This window comes from Apteryx mantelli, chromosome 2 (genome assembly GCF_036417845.1).
Source record: "Apteryx mantelli isolate bAptMan1 chromosome 2, bAptMan1.hap1, whole genome shotgun sequence".
Taxonomy (NCBI): domain Eukaryota; kingdom Metazoa; phylum Chordata; class Aves; order Apterygiformes; family Apterygidae; genus Apteryx; species Apteryx mantelli.
Window position 1 is genome coordinate 136,498,137 of NC_089979.1, and position 7,063 is coordinate 136,505,199.

Below are 7,063 nucleotides of genomic sequence, written 5' to 3' on the forward strand. Positions count from 1 at the left end.
TGGACAAAAACTGACTTCTCCTGCCCTCCTCCTTTTTCTTCCAGGCACCTAATTGTCTTGGGAAAAATGACCTGTTTATCAAGTTAAACAATACAACTGCTCTCTGGAACAGACCAATAAAACAGGATTTATACGAAAAGCTACAGTTTTATTGGCTGTTGGCTTAAGCTGTTTGCCCTATTTTAGGACCATATCATTTTTATTAGTTTTTTTCCCCCTGTTGAAAAGACTATTAATTACATTGTCATAAATAAGGAACTACATTGTTTAATATGGCCGTTAAAAAGGAGGTTTATAGATCACATGACCACGAGGGTTCATTTAGCTCTCTTAGTAATTAATCGAAATAGATGCATAGCAACAGTTCACAGCATGTTTTTGTTTGACCTTTTCCCCCTACATTTTCGACCAGTTTGGGATTGTTTTATATAATCTCTCCAAAAACTGACCTTCGTTGCCCTCTGCTGGCTACATCATTTCCTCACTATACAGTGTAACTCGCTGTGCACAAAACAGGGATGTTAACTGGACAAATTACCGAGGACTCCAGCTTGCTCTCCATCTAAACTGCTGCTAAAAGTAGGAGCTACCTCAGGGTCTGCCTGCAGCAATGCTGTGGTCTAACTCTGCTGTCTACTGCACTCAGGTTAATGAGTTTAATGCATACTCAACTGCAGGCACATTACAGCAACCACACTATTGCTTAAGGCATAGACATCATCTCAGGCACAATAGGAGTGAATATTGCTACAAACAAAAAAGTTGTTTAAAAAGAGAATCACATTAGTTCAAACCTATACATTAGAGCCTGCCCAGATAAGCTAGCAAAAAGCAAATTATTGTACTTCACCAATATACCTTGAAAGTCTTTCTTAATGCCTGCATTTAAAATTATTTTATTTCAGGAAAAAATAGTCAATTTCTACAATATCATGCTTCCAAATACTTCTATTAGTGCCTTGAAGGAGCAGGTCATGAAACACTACACAGCAATAATTTGCCCTAGGTTACTAATATATGTCTGTCTCATGTCAAAAGTGAATGGTATTTTTTGGCAATTTTGTGATTTATATGAAATGTAGTTGTAGGAACAGTCCGGTTTCTCACAGATGCATTTCCATGAAGCCAAAGAACTTGATAATCAGTTATTTGGTTGGCAGGGTCAGCTGAGAGGCCAGAGCTGAAGCAAGCATTGAGACAGAGCTCATCTCTCAGCCTTAGTGGTGAAGTACATACATCAAGATTTAGGTGCAGTAGGGACATCTGCGCTGCTGTTGCTTTTGCTGTGCCTATTTCTGGAGTAAGTACACAGTCATTATGCCCCTTCCATGAACAGCTAATTCGCTAAACACTGAAAAGATTCCAACTCTCCCTTCATATATTCTCCATGTGCTTGGCAGGTGCTGGTCATATCCTGTAGGAAGCTGGCTTTGAAATAGTGGTGAAAATTCTCTTTCTCAAAGAGATAATGTAGCCATGACTCTCTGACTCTTCTATTTTTTCAACCACATGCTCCTCCTTGAAAACTGTGCTGAGATGTTTTTGCCAAATGTAAGACGGCACATTCGGTAGGGCACCATGCAGGCATTTTTTCACCAAGGAGGAGGACCCCGCTACATAAGTTAAACCCTACAAGTGCTTTATGTATGAAAAAAGTTTAAAATTAGGAGAACAGAATGTTTCGGTCACCTTGAGTTCCGCAGTTAGATCAAAATAAATTCACAGTATAGTGGGCATAGCAAACTGTAGAGCTAAGCTATCTTTAAAGAAAGAATTACCTTAAAAAACATTGGGATGATATAAAGAGGAGGCAGAAAAGAAAGTTAGATGAATCATAGACTTGGAATGGAGAAGTGTGTATTTCTCTTTTGTTTTGCCTGAGTTCCCCTTCAAGATCTGCAGTGACGATGCCCCTGTGGTTTTCTTTGAGAGGGTTTTAAGACACAGAGGAATGCATCCATTTTCCCACAGTTCACCAGTGGACTTTATCAATGCTGTTTATAACTCTCCAGTAGATACTGGAAATTTTTGAGACTCTACTGTGCCTGCTAGGTAAGAAAGGATTTTAGCACAAGATCTCTTAGTTCCTTGTGCACAAGAAAGTGAGGAAAGTCCCCTCTGTGAATCTGTCATAGAGCCATTTAAGGTTCAATATACCATTTCCTTTAAAGGAAACACAAAACAGGAGATTGCTATTCCATTAAATTCACATTTCAATAACAAGCTAATACAGCTCCCTAGTTCCTATCCCTTATTTATCATAATTGAGTCTTAGACTATTCTCAACTCATTAGAGGATAATAAACCATAAGAAGAAAGCTAGGATTTTCATTAGAGCAAAAGATTAGACCCAGTCATCCAACTGATGGCCTACAGACAAGCTGCTCAGCCTTCAAGGAACCACACAAGTTTTCCCAAGGTGCAATGTGCCTCCAGTCAACAAGTCACAGGATCAAGGCCCAAAAGTTTCAATCTTAGTTAATTCATCTGCTTCCCTCTAGTCTATTTGGCTGTAGAATCTGTATGTCTTAAAGGAGAAGAGAAAACAGCTGCACTAAGTCCTGTGAGCTACACATATCTAGAAACTGGAAGTATTTTTTCTTCTAGCTACAACACATTCCTCATAGTGAGTCCCAGGTTTGTCTGTCTGAGTGATGATGAGCCAGATATGAACACTGCAGAGCGGGTAGAAGAAGTCTCCTCAAACTGAGGCAGCACTAAAAGTGGCTCCAGTTAAATTCTTCAACAACACAATGGTTTACCACCTGTGACTAATGCCGGCCTTCTTGTCATGACCGTGTATCTGCTTTACATAGCCCCAGAAGGAAACACTTCCCCCACCACACCTCCAGGGGCTTGAAAGCAAACACAGTGTGATCTGCTGCTTCACACCCCATAGTAATTAACCTTAAGAAATGATATCATTAAAATGATGTGCTCTTGGAGGATATTATGGAGGGCATACATTAGACAGCTAAGTAGCTGTCCAGTAATTTGACACTTAGTCTTTAAATATTCAGGATTCTGGATACTGATTGGAGTCAAATGCCAAAATAAAGTAAGATGCATTGGGGTTTTTTTTGTTTTTTTTTTAAAAAACAGCTTGAAGAGTTGAAAGTAAAGCATTTACACTCCCCGGAGATAAGACAGAGGAAAATATTCCAAACATGATAAATCCTTCCCTGTCATTACAATTGAACATTAGAGTATCTGTCCTATTGAAGAAAACCCACAGAAATGGGAAATGTCATTTATGAATAATTATGCTCTTTTATGGGCTCCTACTCATTTTACCAAGACATCTGCAAAAATGGCCCCACCTCCATTAGAGGAAAGGCAAAAGAAAATTTATTTTGACAAGATGACAAAATGTCAGGAGGGGTCCTCAGCAGGATTCAAGGAAATTGATTAAAAAGAAGACAGGCTGCTTTTTAAAATGTTATGAAATCAAATTTTCTAATGGCATCCCATGGCTTTTTTGTATTTTCTGTTAGTCTGGAATGGAAAATGTTCAAAGGATCTTTCTGTGAAAACACTTCCTATAGAATAATGAAAGTCTCTGCTTCCATCTTGAAAACCACATGAGCACTGGCCTGCTATACATTAAAACAAGAGACAACAAATGAAGTTACCATGCAAGTTCTGGGAAAGGGAAATGTAAACTCATACTTGTCTCTCCCTTGTCACTTTTGATGTCATACAAACATTCATCGAAGTTATGCAGAAGTAAAATTGAGTGGAGAATAATGAGTCTGAGGAAAAGTTTCAGAAAGTCCTGGATTCCCTTTTCACAAACATCAAATCAACAACACATCGTTAGCTCATAAGAGATCTCATCCAAAATCAGTGAAATCAGTGGGAAGGTTTCCATTTGGCTTCAATGGGCTTTGAATCACCAAGAGCATAATTACAGCTGCTTAACATTTTTTCAGCAAAATTACTTTTTTAAATGAAAAATAGCCTTTTAACAACAGTGAAATTCTCATGGGACCTTTTGTTTTCATTTATCTATTTTTTTTTTCTCTTCGGTGGAACAGGCTGGAAGTAAATAAATAACATTCGTTTCTTTTCCACCTCCTCCCCCAAAACTTTTAAATTTCATTTCTTACTTTTTAACTGGAAAAAGAATATGAGAAGCAGTGTGAAGAGAGGAAAGTTTCAAGAAGGCAGCACAGTAGTCAGGCAAGGGAGCTGGCCCACCTAAAAAGCTGGGTGTCCACTAGAAGCGGGGAAGAATGACCCCAGAGGTGAGCAGATTGGCCAGTTGTCTTACTTGCTTGGCTGTTCAGGCAAGTGACTTCTTTCTTCTTTGTCTTTTTTGATGTTGCACACAAATTAACTAAGGAAATGCAGACATGATACTGTATGGAATCTAAGAAAAACTTTCAAAAAGGCTTAAAATATGTTGACAGTACTGATAGATATCCAACAAATATTACAGTTCAGTAGAAACAGAAAATATCAGCTGTTTCTTGGTCAGATACAGGTTTACATGGGCCACACAGAGTTACCGATGACGGCCTGCAGGGTTATCCATTGTGATTCTTCTCTCACTTGTGCATTCAATCTTCTGAAGAACATTAAATTATTCTCAGCAAATCTCCATCTTCCACCAGAATACTCAGAAAATCACCTTCTGCATAATTTTTCCCTTACATGGAAGGCACCAAGTACATGATGCTGATCTGCTCTAAACATCTGAAACACATCTGTAGTAACAGCAAACACCTGGTTTCCTGAAGGTGGTAAGACAGGTACAGTGGCTACAGTTATCTGTGCCTGCATAAGACACTCTTTTATTTATAAGGAGGGCGTTATTAGATGAGTTGTGTACCTTTCTAATACAGATTATCATTTATGTTTCACTACTGTCTCAAATCTTCAGTTAAAATAGGAATCCCAATTACATAAAATGTTTCAAACATAAAGACCTCATCTCATTCTTTGCCAGCCACTAAAAATTAATGTATGTGTAAGCTAAATCACCAGGAAGACATCTAAATAAATGTATAAATGACATCAGTTCTTCCTTCTTTCTTTTCCATTCTTGTAAAACGTTCCACATACTTCCTGCTATTCTGCCATCCCCTCAACAACACTCTCCAGCCTTGCATTTAGCATTACTAAAATCTGGAGATACAGTCTCTCTCCCTTTTTTTTTATTATTTTTTCCACCAAATTTGTTAATTAGCAAAATCTTTTAGCCTTGAGGAGAGATTTACTGCATGTCAGCACACAAAATGATGTTGCTTGAGTCCATAACACTTTCTCTGTTATTTCATAGGCACTATTTACAGCACTCAAGCAACCTATTTGCTTTGCTAACTATTGCTACATATTGGCCAAAGCCATTTGCTGAGCTCTCTGCTGTCAGTCCTCAATAACAAAGCTCCTTGAACAGAGCTGAGAATTGAGCAGTTCTAGTGGTCTGCATACATTATACCCATGGAGACCACGTCAGACGGACTAGGCAGATTCTCCTCTCTTATGACATTCAAGATGTTGATCTTCTGATTTGCAGTTTCTGCATCCATTTGGCAGAGCTGATCTTGCTGTACGAACTAGGAGCATGAGTTAAAGCCTCACACCTCAGCCTTAGTGAACGAAGCCAGAACTGGCTACCTGGCCATGGCCTGCATAAACTAGTCCATTCCAACTGTACTAACTCATAGGATTATTTAGACACAAACTATAAGCTGAAGCTCAAATAGCTGTGGGACACAAAACAAATCATACTCTGATGTGTATCGTTCTACCCAGTATTGTTATATACCATACACAGGTCATGTATTTACATTCATCCCCCTTTTAATAACAAATTATCAGGACAACTACCCACTTAACTCCTCTCTATTGTGTTCCTCATCTCAAACCTGCAGTTTTTTCCTCTTTTGCACTATTCCTCTAACTCTAACAATCCCTTCTTTCATGTGGATTGCATACCTCCTTCAAATAACACTCCATCCAACATGATCTTGCTGGCTGGCACACTGTCACTTCACAAGGTAAGTATCAGAGCTCAGGACACAGAAACCTTGAGTCTGAATGGGTCTTATGGGTAATATCCCAGTGTAAACTAGAATTTTTCACAGTTATCTAACATGGTAGCTGGTAGCATTGTATTTCCTGAATATTGCCATATGGCTTGAAAAAGATGAAAAATGCATTATACTTTCTGTGCATACAGAAGTACATGAAAAAATATATTTTTGTTTTCCATACAGAGGAACTCTATGAACTCTATCTTTCCCTGAATACATTCAGATCCATGACCACATCTGAAAATGTTTCCTGTCATCCCTTCATGTTTCCTATAAAAATCCAGTATGCTACCATAAATGTCTAGAATGAGGCCAGATAGATAGTTTCAGTTACTCATTTCATGAAGGTGCCTTTTCAATCACAACTTCTTACTTAAAGGTCGGCTTCTTGGGTCACATTACACTTCAAGAGCCAGACTTCATGGTTATGGAAAGTTTCTGTACATGTCAGTCTCAGAAGGAGAGGAAGACCAGACTGCTTACATAAAACGGTGTTTCATAATGAGAATTATTTCAGGCACATAGGCTACCAATGAAAGGATGGAAATATTGAGAGGAATATGCCTGTACTGGATAGTGTAGTTTCATTTGGTGTGCATCACCGCGGCCAGAGCAGCACAAGACTACGTTTACATTCTTCCAACACTCCCAGCAAATACAGGTAAATATTAATAGAGGTTGTTTCATCAGGGCCAAAGAGAAATCCTTCTAAAGTCAATGGAAAGACAGGGGGGACTGTCTCAAGGACTCAAGGACAATGAGGGATTTGGATGAGGTTTTTGTTTTCTGTGATTTAGCCAAATATTTGAAGAAAATGTAAACAGGCCTTGTGGATAGCCATGTACAAAATATTAACACTCTTTGTTAATTTATCAGTTTCTTTCCTGTGTTTCAGTCTATAAAACTAACTCTTGGAGTCAGAAGGGGCTGAAAGATATATATCCTTTTAGGAAACTGAAATGGCAATGATGTAGGCATGGGAAACCTCGCTGTGGTGTGCCGTACACACCAAATCTGTCAGA